A 17,951-nucleotide genomic window follows, 5' to 3' on the forward strand; every position below is an offset into this window, starting at 1 on the left:
CCCAGATGGGACCGCAGCCAGCCCAGAGCACCGTTTGTCACCCCCACAATGGACCGTCCAGCGTGAGGTTGGTGCGTGGCTTCTCTCTTCCTACTTTGCTCCTGTATTGCGAGGACTGCCCTTGAATTGCAGTTGTGGGGGGAACAGGGGCCCTGTGTCCTAGAGGGACCCTTCGGTTCCCAGAATCCTCCCTTTTGAAATTAAAAAAATGCTAGCTGAAGAATCCTGCCCAGTACCTGCTGCCTTTGCTGTCAGAGACCACGTTTGGCCATTTGATGGCAATGTTGTTATTGAGGGGTGGGGATGGAGGAAAGATTTTAAATGCAAAGAAAATGTTATTTATTTACATGTATTTATTGACTCTCTGTGTGCGTCCTAATTCTGCGTGTGCGTGAGCCAAACAGACATCTCTTTCTCGAAGTCAGAAAACATAACTTGTAAATGTTTATCAGAAAATTGTGTCTGTCTTGATATGCTTATGGATTATATAGATCAAATATTACTATATATACAGTATCAAATATATATGTTAGTGAATCATGCAGGGCGCTAAGAAAGCATTGAATTTAGAACTATGTGCTTGTCCTGGGAGCACCCCCTTGCCCCGAATTTGCCAAAACTGTCTTTGGGGCTGGAGAATAAGTCATCGTCCTTTTATCTTTCTGAGGCTCAACCTGGATGTCTTTTTGAGAGATTTGAAAATGCTTTTTTTAAGATGCGTTACTTCCCCTGGCTTTAAAAATATGTCTCTGCTGCCACCCCCACTGGTGACACACAGGGCTGAATGGCATGCAATTGGGGGGGCGGGGGTTGGAGCTCCCAGCCTTTTCTCATCTAAACGCCAGGCACAGGGGGAGGCGCTTATTTCTAGCATCCTTCAACTCTCTGAAAAAAGTAGTCAGCAGGAGGGCTCCACTCAGGTTAACAACAAAAAACCTTCTTAAATTTTTTAATTTCCAACCTATTTTTCATCCTTGGGAGGAAAGTGTGCACGCTACAAAATTCTGAGGCAGAGGGCACTCCAGAGAAGAAATGAGTTGGCGCTCCCTGCGCAGCATCCAGTGATGCTGAAGGGCAAAGGTTTCTTCACACAGCACAGAACTGATGAGCAGAACTAACTGCCATGAGATGTGGTACTTGTCACGGGTTTAGATGGATTGAACAGGGGACTGGAGACCTGATCTGTGGGACAGAGCCAGTGATACAAGCCACGAGAGCTGAATCGGGCCTCTCATCCCAGAGGCAGGGAAGGGTCCCTCCTGTAGCATCTGGCTGGCTGTTGTGAGGAACCGGTCACTGGCCCAGCTGGGCCGTTGGGCCAATACCGCCAGGCTCATCCCATCTCTCCACCTTCTGATTGGCCACTGACCACTGTGGGTAACAGGATGTTGGACTGAATAGGCCTTTCATCCGATCCAGCTGGGCAGTCGCTCTGTTTGTGTCTTTGGTGTTAGAATTTTGCAACACCTGTGCCTCAGTTTTCACACCAGCGCTGGAATATAAGTTATAGGCCTAGACAGTGGTGGTGAACCTTTGGCACTCCAGATGTTATGGACTGCAATTCCCATCAGCCCCTGCCAATTGGCCATGCTGTCAGAGGCTGATGGGAATTGTAGTCCATAACATCTGGAGTGCCAAAGGTTCGCCACCACGGGCCTAGAAGCCTCTGAGAAGGTTCCTTACAAAAGCCTCCAGGAAGGATCCTTGGAGGGACAGCTGTTCATGTCAAGAGAGGCAGCAGAGGTGCTCCCAATTCATGCCGGAGATCCTGTCCTGGGGTCTGTGGCAGGAAAGCCCCATGCTGTGACTATGCATGCAAGAGGCCCCCTACCATGTGCAGAGGAGCACAGGCGGGGCTCCCAATCAGGTCTGATCATTTACTTTTGGAAAAGTTAAACTAAGGCAATGGGACTGTGGCTGACCATCATGTAAACATCTCCTGTATTAAAACAAAGCACTTTAAAAATCCTCATTAGAATTCTTTGGGCAACACATAGACAAACAGTTTAGCACATAAAACACAAGGGTGTTTTTTTCCTTAATGGCCAAACATATGAAAGATCTAAGTCGAATCATAACTTTATCCACCACATGATGGACCGTCTTTGTTTCAGAATGCTCTGCTTGGGTCCTTGTGCCCACCTCTAAAACAAAGGCAGTCGGGGATATGGCGGATTCCGTGATTCTGCTGAGATCTTTTGGTGGAAAAGAGCACAGTCGCAGTTATTTCACTGGCGATGTTTCTATCTGTTTCTGAGCTGGGTCTGGGTTGCGGGGCAAATAATGCCCTGAGGGCCATTTTGGCTCAGGAAAATGGCATCGAGGTGAAGACTGAAGCCCTCTTTTTCTCCTGGGCTGCAGCCCCCATCTGAATTGGTTTCCTGCAGCACTTGGAAACGGAGTCCTTTGCAGCTGAAGTCTGATTGAGGGGAATGAGAGAATTAAGTCATGGCAACCCAGTCCCAGCTTTGGGAAAAAGCCACGTTTAGTTAGCCGGGGGTTCTGAGGGATGGATAAGGGCCAGGGGTCCTTCCTGACTGGAAGCCATAACTCCATTCTGGGAGTGGGGACACACACTCTGGTTTATTCTAATGGAAGAGCCTACTGGTACCCCCTGACTCCCCGACTAAAGAAAATTATTTGGGTGCCTTTTTGGAGTCTGAATGCAGCACAACAGAGGAGCCATGCCTGGCCCCTTCCTTGCAAACCCCTGTTGCTTTTTTCTATTGGGGGGGGGGCCTGCCCTGGCTGTCCCTGTGGAATGACCAGCCCATGTTGCTTTAATGGTTGCCATTTGTCAGTGAAAGTGCTGCTTGAGTCTTTAACTGGTTTGATTTCTGCCCAGTGGCAGAATCTGGTGGGTTTTTAAAAAAACAACTTTACTTGTTCTTTAGATTTTTTAAAAAATGTGCAATGTAACTTATTGTGGGTCTGGAAAGAATAAAAGAAAGCTATATATTCTTTATGGTTGTATGTATTTTAAAATAAATTTTTAAAATGATTGTTGGTTATAGGAGTTGCTTGGAGATGGATTTGGGAAGATCCTGGCCCTGGCTTTCTCCTAACGCTCTTGCTGGTCAGTCAGGGAGGATGGGGGCCGGCCTTGCCTTACATTCCACTTTTATTCAGGCATCTTTGCATGGCAGAGGTTTAGCGTATCATGGGTGAAGGGAATGAGAGTGTTCACTTTGAACTCAGAACAAATAAACAGACCTTGGTGTCTCCCTTCAAATTTGTGGACCATTGCTTCAATCCAGCCAAAGGGGCTTTGCTCTCATTGTGGCTGTTCAAAGTAATGCCCCATCCCAGGAGGGTCTGAGCGCCCTCAACAGGATAGCATTCTTCTCATGCCAGCATCTCTGGCTCTGCTGTTTTAACAGTGAAATGTTTCAAAGCTTGCCACCTTGGGGACCCTCTCTGGGTGGAAAGGCAGCCTAGGAGTGCTTTGGGTGAAATTAAAAAAAAAAGAAATATTGTCAGTCTTTTTCCCTGGGAGAACGCCCACTGGGCCACGGCATTCAGTGTAGACAGAAGAGTTCTCTTCAGAAAGGACTCTGGCCTGCTCATTCCTTATAAGGCCAGAAGCAAAACGCGGTGTTTGTCTTTGCGGTGATTCAGAGTCTGGGTAGCAGCTTCCATCTGTCTCTGGTGCCGACAGTCTCCCGTGGGGGCTCTGATCCCACTTGGCTGCATGGGCCACAACCACCACACATTTCTGCAGAGGGCTGCCAGGTCTGGATCTGGGCAGAACAGCCACGTGACTGCAAGCTGTGTCCTTCACGAGGCCTTACGCTCTTCCCATCCGTGCCAGGAGGGACGTGGAATTTGAACGAGGAGTCCTCAATGCCCCCTTGCTCACGTGGCTACATCTGTCGCTACCACCGTGTTTGCCAGCTTGCAAAGTATTCCTTCCAGTGCCAAGGAGTGACCCTTCCGCACAGCCCCTCAGTTGTGTGTTTCACTTTGGGGCACTGCTGGGAGAAGGGCTCTCTGTGTCAGCAGCTGCAAAGGAGCACAGCTCCACCTGGTCACTGACCCGCTTCAACAGAGACCTCATGTTCTTGCCTGGTCTCAGGTCCAGCCGGACAGGTCTGGTCAGGGCTGTGCTAGTGCAGCCCACACACACGCGTGGCCACCTGGGAGGCTGACAACAGCGGAGGCGCCCGGCAAACCTCCCTCGAGCGCTGACAGCAGCGTTGTTGAAAAGGCAGTGAATGACTTTCCTTCCGTGACCCTGGGTAGGAAAAGCAGTTAATGGCAGACAAGGCTGTAGCCCGAGGGCACCGCACAAAACACATTGAACGGAGTATTATAAAATGCAAATAAAACATTCCCAATAAAAGTGTGCTTAATGGGAAGAACTGCTTGCCTTCTAATTTAAATTTTGTCAAATCAGATGAACTGCGGGACAACCTAAACGGATGACAGGGCAAATGGCTGTTGAATGTCAGAAGCTGCCGCAGCAGCAAGTAAAAGTATTTTATCGGTGGCACGTTTTTCTTGAGGAGGCAGAAGACAACCGGCCGTCACAAATATAGGGGGCTGCAGCAGTTTGGGTTGGGAGCTGGTCTTGGAGTTCTCATCCACAGTCCAGCGAAGAGCACCCGACGGCTGTCAGAAAGTGTCTGTGGATGACAAGGCCCCGGGTCTTGCTCATGAGGAAGTGTGAAGGCAATGCCCGCTGTCATCGGTCACCTTGTGCTGCTCTCCTCTTGCTTCACCATGCAAAGATGCCACACTCCCCCCCCCTTTACAGGTGCAAACAGCTTTTAAATAACCACTTCCAGGAAACTGCATGTCCCAGCTGGAGAAGAAAACTCAAGTCCAGCAGCAGCAGCAGCAGCACTTGAAGGCATATGCAGGTGTAAAGGGCAGGGCCTATGCAGTGGGCAGGCCCCAGAGCCACCAGTCAGAGGAAGAAACAGTTTTGGAGAACGTCTTTCTTTCTATGCATGAATCTCGTGCAATGGACTCTGCAAATTCCTTAGGACACATAAAGCTTCCTTATGCTGAACCAGACCTTTGGTCCGTCAGGGTCAACATTTCTGGCAGAGGTCTCCCTGCCACTTGGTCCTTCCCACTGGAGAGGCCAGGGATTAGAACCTGGGACCCTCTGCATGCCAAGCAGATGCTGTACCACTGAGCCACAGTACAATGACTCAGTCTAGGAGCACAGTGGGGGCGGGGGGGTACACCGTACATCACCAGGCAACTTGTACAAATGGTCCGTTCTCAGAGAATGGGGAATCCAAAGGGCTTCTCGGTGGCTCTTGAGGAATCCCCTGATGATAAGGTGGGCCATTCCGTTGAAGTTCTTGATTGTCACTCTAGAACACAGGGTGTCAAACTCGCGGCCCTCCAGATGTTATGGACTACAGTTCCCATCATCCCCTGCCAGCATGATGCAGGCAGGGGATTATGGGAACTGTAGTCCATTACATCTGGACGGCCGCGAGTTTGACACCTATGCTCTAGAATTTGGGAATTCCAACCCCTCCCTCCCTCCTTCCCCCCCCTTCAGTTCCTTGGGCCCAGGTAGCAGCACGAGTGATGGGGAGAGGGCAGCCACCAACAAGCAGCCACGCTCAGGCCAGCCCTGGGTTATAATCCACTCTGTGGTCGCTGCAGATTCCAAGTCCCCCGCCCTTCCTGTCACCCCTGCACAGGCTGTGGGCCGGCTGTCCACAGGAAGGGTGGACCTTTCCTGAACCAATAAACAGCTGTATTTGACCTGGAAAGCAGCAAGTTTGTAACTGTGAGGCCCTGAAATTCATCTGCTGCTTGGTCTGCATTTTATTTGTTTGTTTGTTTATATTTGTATTTCTACCCCGTCCTCCCCAAGGGGCTCAGGGCGGCAGCAACATAATAAAATCAGTATAAAACAGTTAAAACAATAACAACTAATGTAAAATACAGCATAGCAAAAATAGGTGGCGATTTTGCATCTAACTGCTGAAGTTCTGATGAAATGCTGTGCGCGTTCCGAGGCATCCAGGCTGAGGAGCTTGTGCGGTCTGTTGCCAGAAATGGAATGGCGGCCTCCTCATCCCAGGGGCACTGCCTTTACCATAATGCTGAACCCGGATGAATTCTTGGCGAGGGGAAAGGGCAGAGGTCGAGTTGATGCTACAATCCGCTCCTTTCCCCCCCACCTCTGTTGACCCATGGGGACAGCTTTGCTTCCATTTAAAATACAGCATTTTCCTAGCCCTCAAGGCAGGGAGCAGATGCCTGCAGGAGCACTGGAGGCTGAGGAACCCATCGTTCACACGGCCACTTCCCAGTGATTAGCTGAGTCAAAATAAACGAGCAAACTAAAAGAAAATATGCAAATTACAAAAAAATGCAAATTGCTGCTACATAATTTATATGGGTTGCATAATTGTGCTGCTGTTGGGTCAGAATTTGGATTGTCACCATGCAGGGTTCTACTTACCACCTCCATCGGCTTATCAGTCAACCCACCCCCACCATTTTAAGAGTACAATTTCCAGGGAAACTGCAGAAGAATTCCCCTCCCCCCTCTTGATTTTGTTATTTTTGGAAAGTGATGCCCCGGGTACACATGGCTACCTCACATGGATAAAGGCCACCTGTGCCTTTTACATGCCACCCGTGCCCACAGGCCAGCCTCTCTGTACACATTCCTGGGCTGACTCATTGGCATCTGGGTGCCCGCCTGCCTTAGTTGTGACTGTGCTTCCTGCTGATGTGATGTCTTACCCTTTGCTTGTGGCCATATTTGCACAGCTGCTGAAGGATTTCAAACACAAACACAAAGATCTGGTTGGAGCATCTGGAAGACTTCTTGTAGCTGAATGTCCCAGGATACCTTCACAGGGACTGTGAAATTAAACACAGAAACCAAAGGAAAACACACAGAGAGAAGTGGCCGACTGAAAGGGGCCATCGTAGCAAGGGATCCTTCAGCCTGTTGTGGCCTGGAAATGCTTCAGGCTTTCAGAAGATCTCTGTCAGGCTGGAGCTCGGCAACCAGCAAAGAGGCACGGTGGAGGGGGGAGGGGGATGCGGAGTTCCAGATGTTGGCAAAATGCTTTCGCTTTCCCTAGGTAGCCGAGTAGAGGCTGCCAGACGCTTATTGCAACCTTCTGACCTTGAGCCAGTGGTGGGATTCAAATAATTTAACAACTGGTTGTTTACAAGCACCATTTTAATAACCGGTTCTGCTGAAGTGGTGTGAACCTGCTGAGCCCCACCACTGCCTTTGAGCCCATCCTGCGTTCCTGTCTTCAAGCCTTCTGTAGTGTGGGATAGTATTATGGGCTAGGGAAAGGGGGGAGGAGGAACGGGGTTTGATATATTGGGGTTGTTTGAATGTTCTGGCAGAACCAGCGTGTTCCCTCACCCATCTGTCTTCCAATAAAGCAGGGGTCCCCAAACTTTTTAAACAGGGGGCCAGTTCACTGCCCCTCAGACTGTTGGAGGGCCGGACTAAAAAAAACTATGAACAAATTCCTATGCACAAATGATTGTAAAATGTTTGATTTCACCTTTCAGCCTTTCTGTCATGGTCTAATTTTTAGAACAGTGACCAAAGTATGTCAAGTACAGGGTGGGCTCCAAATATTGTTGGGGAGGCTGTGGAATACCTTCCCCTGTAAAAAAAAAAAAAGCAGAACTTTCCCAATGAAGCATTTCATCTAACCCAGGATCAGGTATCTTCCTGGGTTCTTTCCTCCCTAGCAGCCAGTGACGCTACTCCGCTTTCAGCACAATGGCTGATGCCACCCATCAGAATTGAGGAGGCGGAACAGAAAGCCTGAGAGCAACACATGGAGTAGCCGAGAGGGAAGGGCGGAGCAGGAGTTGCTACATGTAAGGTTTCCAACTCTGGGTCAGAAAATTCATGGAGATTTGGGGGTGCCATCATGTAACTGCAATCAACGGCCGTTGGGGCCAGTTCCTCCTCTCCCTCGAGCCCCCACTGCACATGAATGGAGCCATCGCCGCCATGCCTGGCGGGCCGGATAAATGCCTTCAGGGGGCCACATTTGGCCCCCGGGCCATAGTTTGGGGACCCCTGCAATAAAGGCTTCTTAGCCAAGCAGTTACAGAGTCTGACTTGGGTCATAGATCTGGGGTTTGACAATCCACACAAAAAGTGCCCCCTGCATTGACTGCCTACTGGATGCTGGAAAGAAAAACTTGAGGAGGGAGCCTGTGGTCTGACTGAGGCAGGCTGGTATCACTGTGGTCCAATCCCTACACATTACAAATCCACAGACTGTGCTGGGTGAATTCCTCCACCATTACAAATGTTGTCAGGAACGCTCCACCATGATGCTTATGGAGGCACAGAACGAGGCTGTAACCTCTTTTCTTTACACCAGGTACTGAAGGCTTCACAAAACACACACAAGCCAGGAGGTAAATGGATGGTAATCGATGCATTCCTTTCCTTACTTTAGATGTCCTGTTTATCTCTGCTGTGTAGCTGGAGGTGGTGTTTATCTTTTATTTATAACATGGCTGTCACAGCCCTTCCATTTCATGTGGGGCTCCCGGGTGGCAAATAGCAAATGTACGACATTATAAGGTGCCTAAAGGTTCTGAATAACAAAGGAAACTCCAAGGACTCTTGAAGTATGTGGTTATATCACCTTCAAGTAGCATCCTTCTGCATACGTTTGGCAGCCCAAAACAGGTTGTGTGTCATACTTATGCTGCGACATCTTGGCCTTGGGTTTGTTTGTGGAGAAACCAACTTCAGAATGCTTGTTTGCACATGTGCAAAGTTCTTCGAAGAAATGGAATTCTGGATGCATGATAAGACTACTCTGGTCTTCCTTCCTTTTCCTTGTAGGAAGGGAGGGATTGCTTCGGGAGGCTGTACAGTTGGGGGGGTGGGGAGGTACAGTTTCCTACTCAGGGCCCCAGTCTGGGCAGCTGAATGGTTCTGTGCTGGGGGGGGGGGGGCATTTCAGGCATTTGGCAGAAATCCAAACCTACTTTTAAGTTGCCTTGATGGCTGCTGATGGAATCTCTGTGCCCACGGCTGCGTGGATTTGGTGGGGTTGTGTCTATCTGGGTGTGGTCGTGCTGGAGATCCATCCCCCAACAGTGCCCTGCTTGAGCTTTGAGATGGGAGACACAGGCCAGCCCTCTTGGGTAGACTTGGGGAGGCTGCTTGTGTGGCCAGAATTACTGGGCGGGGGGGGGGGGCGAGGACGAGGGGGGCTTATCCAAGGATTCAGTTGCAGATACATGAGGACAGAAAAAGAAATCCCACTGATGCCAAAAGCTACGTTAAGAGGCAGAGTGGTGCAGTGGTCAGTGCACTGGGTGAGGGAGAGGCGCTCTGAGCCCTATTCAGGTACTCCTGCCATATGTGTGCGCGTGTGAACGTCCCGTTGAGCTACAGCTGATTGACAGCGACCCACTCTGGCCCTCCAGATGTTCATGGACCACAATTTGCCGCCCGTGAACATCTGGAGGGGCAGACGTTGGCACCCCTGTCAGGGCTTTCAAGGGAAGAGATGCTCGGCGCAGGCGCATCTTGGGAGAGGCATTGGGGGGTGGGGGGGGGGTGGCTTGTTCAAAATCCAGCTTGTGCCAAATCCAGATGGGTGGTGTTCCGAGGGGGGGGGTCTCAGAGCGCCGCGCGCATCTCCCCCCGCCCCCCCCCCCGCCGGAAACCTCAGTTCCGGGTTCCGGTTCTTTTTCAGCTGGGCCGGCAGGCGACGGCCCCCGAGACCCCCCCCCCCCTCCCCAGGGCTCGACGCCGCCTCTCTCTCCTCCGCGCCGCTGGGGGTCGTGCTCCTGGGGACGGTCTGTGCCCGCGCACTCGTTGGCCGCCTGGTCCGAAGCCCCTCCCGGCTGCAGTGCCCGCGGTTGTCCTGCGGGCGGCGCCACCGCGCGAAACATCCCGCCTCGTTCTCGCAATGGGGCCACACGTCAAAACATGTGACGTCGTGAACGGAGACCCGCCCCTCGCTCCGTCCCCTCCCTCCTCTGGCGCGGTCGCCGTGGCAACGGAGGCGCTTCCCTCCGCCCCGCCCCTCAGCCCGTCAGCAGGTTCGGCTGCGCCGGCCCCGCCCCGCCGCCTTCCCTCCTGCCGCCGCGCCAGCCCAGGCCACGCCCCCAGCCCGCCCAAGCTCAGCCAGAGGCGAACTCAGCCAGTGGCGGCAGCGCGCGGAGAGGTCTCCCGCCGGCGGACGCAGGTGAGGACTGGCCCCACCCCCGGGCGACTCCCCCCCGCAGTCTTCCTCGGAAGGGTCTCATCCATCCCCACCTTCAAAACCCCGCCCCCAGACCCCCCTCCTCATCTGCCCCCCGCCTCACCCCCTTTTACGATTAGCTCCCCCTTACCTGAAGACCCCCCCCCAGGAAACACGCCCCTTGCCCCCTCCTTCTTGCAGCTGTTGCGGGTGCGAACTTCCCTCACTGGCCCCCCCTGCACTTCAGCCCCCTCCCCACCCGTTTGTATCCGGCCCTTGCATGAGTAGACCTCCCCCAAAGCTGTGGAGGGGGGGGGGGAGACGGGACGGCCGAGTTCCTCCAGGGGTCAGGACCACCACCCCCCCACACACAATGCGTCCCTCCCTACCTGCTTGGTAACGACCCCTGGCATTCCCCCCCCCCCCACGGCTAATCCCATCAAAAAGGTCCGGCTGATCCTACTCAAAAGGGTCGCACCAGGCAACGAGGGGAGGGGGGTTTGAGTCGGATCAGTCAGACCCTTTTGATGGGATTATCCAGTGCCCCCCCCCCCGGCCCCCTTCCTCAGCCCTCCCCCCACTGGTTCCTTTCAGGGGGTGGCTGTGAGACCCCAGCCCAGCCAGGTGTTGTGGGCCCTTGACCTGTTGGGACCCCCCCCCCCCGTTGGCCGCCAAGCCAAGGGTCCAGCAGGTGGTCTGGCTTGGGGTGGGTGGTGTCCGCTTTCCTGCTCTCTGCTTGGGGATCTCCCTTGGAGGCGCTCTTGGGGTCATGGAAGGAGTCCAGTCAGTGCAACGTCTGCCTGATTTGTCCAACTGCACCTTTGGTGGTTCTGGACAATCTCAACCACTTATTTCCTCCATGCCACAAACTAGGGGAGGGGGAGAAACCCCCAGATGTGCATTTATAAATTGGGAATGGGGGCTGAGGGCACAGCAGCAACTGCCCTCCAGGGGTTCTCCTGAGCCCCTCCTCCCTCGCCCAGCCTTGCTTTAGATCAAACTACAATTTTGCAAGACCACCGCTTGTCATAGGCATGGTGCGGGATTCGCACAGGGGTCCATGAGGTCGCTCGAAATATCTTCAAAACAAGAACTGGGAGTGGGGAGCATTTGTGGGTATTTCCCCCATGGGCAGGGGGGTAGCTAGGGAAAACGGAGCCCGGGGCAGACTTCGAGTGTTCTGCCCCCGATGGGTCCTTGTGTCACCCCCTCCACGCCCCACCCCCACGCCCCACTTACCTTAGCCAATAGTGAGCCCAGGTGGGGTGGGGTGAGAAACAGGAGGCGGGTGGGGGCAATTTTCCACCCCACGTGACCCCAACAGTGTCCAGCTGGGGTGCCTGTCCCCATCCCATGGTAGCTACGCCACTGCCCATGGGGCACAATCTATTGCTGTGTTCTAGTTGGGGAACAGCAATTCTGTGTGGGCGTGTGCTGCCCAGAGAAGATTGATGTCAGGAGACAGCGTTGTTATTGTTGTTGTTGTGGGGGGGGGGATCTGTCCCCGTGCAGGCAAAGCCTTTGTGAGCATTTGTTTGCTTTCTGCATCTTCTAGGGTGGCCGTGGCAGCCTGCATTTGTTCTTTCTTGATGCGGGATCAGTGCAGACCTTGATGGAATTGGGGTGTTGTGGGGTTTTTGGGCTGTATGGCCGTGTTCCAGTAGCATTGTGTCCTGATGTTTCACCTGCATCTGTGGCTGGCAACTTCAGTGCAGGAGCCAGATACGTTCAGTGCCTGATGCTGGCATGCTGGACCATCCGTGGTCGGGTTTCAGGACTCTTCTGAGCCGTGGACTCACTGGCATTTGGTTAGACTTGTAGATGCTGAGTGCCTTATTCCGAGGTGGCCCGGGGGGGTGGGGCTGGGGCTCTGCAGAAGACCCCCTGCTTTGCACGCGGAAGCTCCCAGAGGCAGCCTCTCGCGTTAAGAGAACCTGGCAGGCGATGAAGTGAAAGGCCTCCTCAGCCCGTGACCTGGGAAAGCAGCTGCCAGTCTGAGTGGGCAGCGCTGAGCTTGATGGACAGATCGTGGCCTGGTTCAGTCAGCGTGAGGCAACTTTGTGTTTGTGTTCTACTTTTCTTGGACTAGCGTCCTGCAGGCTACAGTTGAATTGTGTGAGTGAATCCCACCCCCCACCCCCCCGCAGCCCCTTGCACATAGAAAAGAGGCCTACTGGGAAGCCATCTTCTTATGTAGCCTGTTTCTTGAAGGGCTAGCTCTCCGTGATTCAGAGTACTTTTTTAAGTGGGGCGTGTTTGGTCGTGACCGTTCCTCCAATTCCATTCCAAAATGGCTCAGTCCAGGGAGTGCCTCTCCGTCCACAAACGTGTGTCAGACTAGAATCTGGCAGACCCCAGTTAAAGCCCCCACTTGGCTGTGGGAGCTTGCTGGGCCACCTGGGACAGAGGAGGGCAATTTGCTGCCTTGGGCCCCCTTGAGGAGGGGTACCAATGGAGTAAATGGGCTCAGCTGTACAAACTGTGGTTCTCTTTGTCACTGTGAAAACCTCACTCTTGGTTCAGGCTGCTCCAGTTCTGCTTTGCGGGGTGGGGGGGTGGGGGCTAAATCTTCCTTGAACCAGCAGATGCATGGGTCTGTGCGTGCGCGTGTGTGTGTTAGCAGCGCAGAACCCAGGGTTGGGTCTCTGCAGCAGCACAGTTTAGGGTGGTCCCTCTGTCCTGGCCTGGGACCCCGTTGCCCCATCTGGCAAGGACCTGCTTTAATTCACTAGTTTGTATCTTTGGAGGGCGGAGGAGTGACAGCTGGAGATACCACCAGGGTCAGTTGCCCGGGGAATTTGGTCGGAGGCATCAGACAACTCATGCATTTAACTGTGCGGTGGATGTTCTGGTTTGGGGTATTGTTAGCCAAAGCATTGCATGTCCCAGTAGGACTCCCCTTGTGTGTTTGGGTGGTGTGCTCATGCAAGCGATCGGATCTGGCCAGTGAAACACTTCCCTCAAGTTTTCAGAGCTGCTTCTTGCTCTCCTTCCTGGTGCGCTGCGTTCAGTTGCTCCCACTGGATGATGATTCCTTGTCTGTTGTGTAATGAAGAGATCCATTTAATCTGGAAGGCAGGCGGTTATTGTCTTCACTTCTGGCTTGCAGAGAGTGGGTTTTTTTTTACATTGCCTGGGTTTGCAGGAGCATCAGGAAAGGCCTTTGGCAGACAGCAAAGTACAAATGTCATCACTGTATTGTGCAGCAATCCGTTCGTCTTCTCTGGGATCTGGGCCCCCTTCCCACACCTCTCCAGTCAGAGGACTGTTCACGCGGATGCTGCTGAGCACCCTTCTCTGAATGATATAAATGTGTTACAGATAATCTGTGAATTGCAACCATCACCCAGGGGCTGCAACGGATGGGAATTGATCAGTCATGGAAGACTTCTTCTCAGTGGCCATGGAGAGAAGAGCTCACGGCAAGAGAAAGGGTGGCCGATGTTTCCAGGGCAACTGTGATAATTTAGCTCTCTGCGTGCTCCTTCTCTCTTTTTCGTCTCTCTTTCTCCCCCTCCCCCGGTATATAAGTGGGCTTGTCCAAGGCTTCTTGTGTATCCAGAAAGTGAGTTCTGCACCATGTGCAGAATATCTAAGATGCTCCTCTGCTGAGTTGTGCATTGGCCTTAACAGACACCAAGTGAACCAGTGGTGGCCACGAGGAGGGTTCTCCCCAGCCCGACTGGAACGGCCGTCTGGAGCTGTTGCTGAAGTTCGCTGGCCATGAAACATAAGTCACTCTTCCCCGATAAGGACCTCGCTGAATAATTTCACAAAATATACTCCCATTAGTATAGAGCTGCAGTCTTGCCTGTGTTGATTAAACAATACTTCGTTGAGAATATCAGAGGTGTCAAACTCATTTTTTTACAAGGACCAGCTTGAGTGGGGGGTGCAGCTGCTTCGCCTGCCCCCAAAACAGCGGTGCAGGAGAGTTGTCTGGACTGGCAGCCTGCAGTGGGGTGGGGTGGGGTGGGGAGGCTGCCTTGGGAGGGCTTGTCAGGCCCATGAACCAACTGAGGCGACCCCTCCCTTTGCTGCCGATGTGCGGAGCAAGATGGGGAGGGTTTGCCTCAGCTGAGCCCAGGGCTTGATAAGTGCCCCTGGGCAGCAGGCTTGACTGAAAAGTTTCTCAGATCTGTGGTTGCATTGAATGAATGCAGGGATGCTCCCGCACCTGCCCCCCCCCCCCCAACCACCCAGTAAGCTTCATGGTGAAGCGGGGATCCTCGACCTTCAGAACCACCTCTTCTGTGCTGTTGATCCTAAATGCCTCGAAGAGAGGACTTTCCACCTTCCTTCCTGCTTCTGTTTTCCAGCCGTGCACCTGGAGTGCTTGATAAACAGTAATTGACTCATAAGAGCCGGTGCTGAATCACCCCTTAACCTGAATGGCCCAAGAGCAATAGAGGCTCAGGGATAGAGACGCCCGTTTTTCTGGTCAAACCAGTCGGGAAGTTCACAATAATGCAGGTGTTCGTAATTTTAGAAAGCATCTGACGGCGGGCACACAATGGCAGCCACCACAACTCTGCTGCTCAGGAGGAGCAGGCTACCTGCGACAAGGGGCTGGCATTGGGCAAGAGAGTGTGCTTCCGCTACCTGCGACCCTCACACGGAGCGCTATGACCGTGGGCACCTTTTTTGCTTTGGAATATCTTCTAGAGCTTTTGACTCTGGTTTGCAGAGGATTTTTGCCAGAGACAAAGGGGGTGAATGTCCCCCAGTTTCTGCTTCCTGCCGTCCCTGGGCAAACCACAGTGGACGCAGTCAGGAACACGTGGGCCGTTCTGAGATTGTCTCCCACTGTCCAGTTCTGTTGATGGACACGCACTGCTCTGTGGCCGTGGTATGTCTGCAGAGGAGCCACGAGAGCCCTGAAGCCCTGCGATTGGGTGGGAGTGCGCCTTAACCGCTGTCAGGTCACTTCGCACTTATGGAGACCCTGTGAATTCATGACCTCCAAGGCCCCCGTTGGAGCTGACTGGCTGCCCTCGGAACTGGAGGATCAGTCTTGCTGCAGCACTATAGATCTTCTTTCATTTTGAATTCTCTCATCAAAGACTTTTGGAGGTAAAGGGTAATCAGATAACGTGGTTTATTGTTGCATTCTTCTGCCCATACTGTGTTTTTTTTTGGGGGGGGGTACATTCAATAAGATATACATTTAATATTAAATTCATAATTATATTGTTTAAATTACCAGAGTACTTGTGAAGCCTGCAGACTTTTCTCTCCATCCTCCCATGGGACCTTTGGATATTTATTTGCTTGTTTGTTTGTTTTGTATAGTCTGTCTTTCTCATGGGCTCACAAGTCATGATGATGCTGAGCAATGCGGGACCTTCAGGTTCTCCAGAACTCTGTATTAGACTGAATAGCGTTAAACAATAAGTGTATTGTCACGGCCAGAATCACTAGGATGTTGTGGGTTTTCCGGGTTGTATGGCTGTGTTAGTATTTTCTCCTAACGTTTTGCCCGCAGATGCAAAGATCAGGAGAAAATAGTGCTGGAACACGGCCACACAACCTGGAAAACTCACAACAACCTAAACAATAAATGCTTCGCTGTGTGATGAGTTCCCTTCCCGTTGAACTCTCGTATCACCAGAGCCAGGGGGGCGGGGGGGGGATTGGAGTTGGACCCCCGTCTCTATGGGAACCACCTGCCAATCACAGGCTTTGGCCACATTTCTAAAAATTGGGTGAATGCTCTGCTGCTGGGAAGTTGTGCTCAGAGGGACCACAAGTGACAGGTTCCAAGAGCCACACTTTGCGGCTTCACAACATAAGTTGGCAAATGGGGCAGGTCAATTAGAGGTTTGGAGGTAGATGTTGAACAATACAAGGATATGGTTGTGGTCGGTTTTTTAGGCTGTGTGGCCGTGGTCTGGTGGATCTTGTTCCTAACATTTCGCCTGCATCTGTGGCTGGCATCTTCAGAGGTGTATCACAGAGAGAAGTCTGTTACACACCTGTCCAGCCTTCGACAACTCAGGGGTATGTTTCAGTCTTGATTAAGGGCCCTAGCTCATGACAGGCGCCCTTTTGCTTCCCAAAGGCTGCAGAAGAGAAAGCAACGCGCAGCTCTCTTCCTTGGGTCTTGGGAAGCTTTGCAACGTGTGGGTGGGAAGCAAGGCAGCAGCTGTCCTGCAGGCTTCCCAGGAAAATTTGCATTGGAAATCTTTCCAGTCTCCTAAATGGAGCATGATCTGATTTCAGCATGTTTAGTTTGACTTGTATTTGGTAAACAAAACTGGAAAAAGTACTCCCTGTTAATTTTATGCCCCAATGGCAACAAATACCTGAACTGAAATATTTGATTTGAGGGGAGTGGATCAAATGTCCTTTAAATGTTACATTCAAGCCAACTCAAAGCTTTATGTGAAAACCATTTTTATTGGAATGCTTTTTGCAAAAATCCAAAAGCGTAACACCTGTTCCCTTGCACAGTTTAAATAATTGAGCACACCCAAAGAGCGGTGCCTGGTGTGGCGGAGGAGCTGGGCTGGGCACGCGGCTGTTTGTTCGAATCCCCGTGGAGGTTGGCTTTGCTGTTGCTCTTTGGAGCATCACGGGCATTAGTTCCTGGTTCCACAGCAAACTGGTGATGATGGCATCCCTTCCACCCTGTGAGAGGAGGTATATATAAATAACTAGCTTTGGTTTTGATTGGACCTGCGCAGCCAATTAGATGGATCCCCCCCCCCCCCACCCACACACACACAAGTAATATAGCATTTGTGTTTTAATCCTCCTTCCTCCCTGTCAATTTACAGATCACTAAGACCAGGCACACAATTCGACTTGAAAGCAGGAAATACAATTCTAACATCATTTTTAATATGCTTTTTCCCCTCAGCTGTTTCTCATTATCTGGCTTAGATTTATCATTTGTTTAAAAACACACCCTTGTGTTTTGATGTAAAATGTGCTTTGACTAACTGGAATCCAGGGCAGCCTTTCCGTGGGTGGAAGGGTTTCGACTTGCAGCGTGTGACGGTCCCTCCCCACCCCCATAATATAGCCCAAACTGCCCCTCCTTTTGGGCTACGCTGTGAGGGGGCAGGTGAGTCGGTTGACCTCCAGAGGCAGAAACCCTTCCGCTCACCCCAGTGCTGTGCTAGACCTCATCCACTGGCCTGCAAGCGTGCTGTTGGTTGTGACATAAGGTCCGTCCGTCCATCCATCTGGTGGTTGACTCTCTCCTCGGACAGGGGGTCTCAGGAGAGGGGCCGTGGCACAGTATCTAGCACCTGCCATTGGAAGATTCCCACCCAGCGCCTCTGCCAGTCCCTGGAGATGATAGGGACTTGGATAGCCCTGCACGGCCTTGGCCTGGAAGAGACAGGGAGGGGCTGCTTTGAAGGAAGCTGTGTGGCAAATTGGTGTCACTTTATGACTTCTTCTAAAGTCTACATGGAAAGTTTATACAGGATATTGTTAAAAAAAAGCTTTTGGCTTTGCTAGAGTAGACAGGGGATGCTGGTGTTTGTGTGAGAGAAAAAAAATTGTATTTCCCTTGTTGAGTAGTATTCTGGGCGAGGAATAACGTCATCCTAACGGAGACGCAGCAGCCAGTAGATCTGGCAGGTAGAGCCGTGCCGGCAGCGTCAGCATTCCTCCAGCTGTGGGCCCCTGTAATAACCATATTTACTTGCCTAAATTTTTTTTTATCCTCCTCTCTGCCCTTTGCCTCCTGGCGGCTGCCAAATCCAAGGACGCAAACTTTGTCAGCATCAAGTTGTTAAAATTAAAAAAATAAGCAAATAT

General features: G+C 52.0%; 1 protein-coding gene across 1 annotated transcript in view; it reads left to right on the forward strand.

Moving 5' to 3' along the window:
* Window positions 1–10,107: 10,107 nt before the first annotated feature.
* The window catches only part of KIAA1671 (KIAA1671 ortholog), a 79,351-nt gene continuing 71,507 nt past the window's right edge, over window positions 10,108–17,951 (forward strand). Inside the window, exon 1 of the mRNA XM_048514883.1 lies at window positions 10,108–10,181. The gene's annotated coding sequence lies outside the window, so the exon portion shown is untranslated. The remainder of the gene's footprint in view (window positions 10,182–17,951) is intronic.

The sequence above is a fragment of the Sphaerodactylus townsendi genome, linkage group LG13 (assembly GCF_021028975.2).
Source record: "Sphaerodactylus townsendi isolate TG3544 linkage group LG13, MPM_Stown_v2.3, whole genome shotgun sequence".
In the NCBI taxonomy this organism is placed as follows: domain Eukaryota; kingdom Metazoa; phylum Chordata; class Lepidosauria; order Squamata; family Sphaerodactylidae; genus Sphaerodactylus; species Sphaerodactylus townsendi.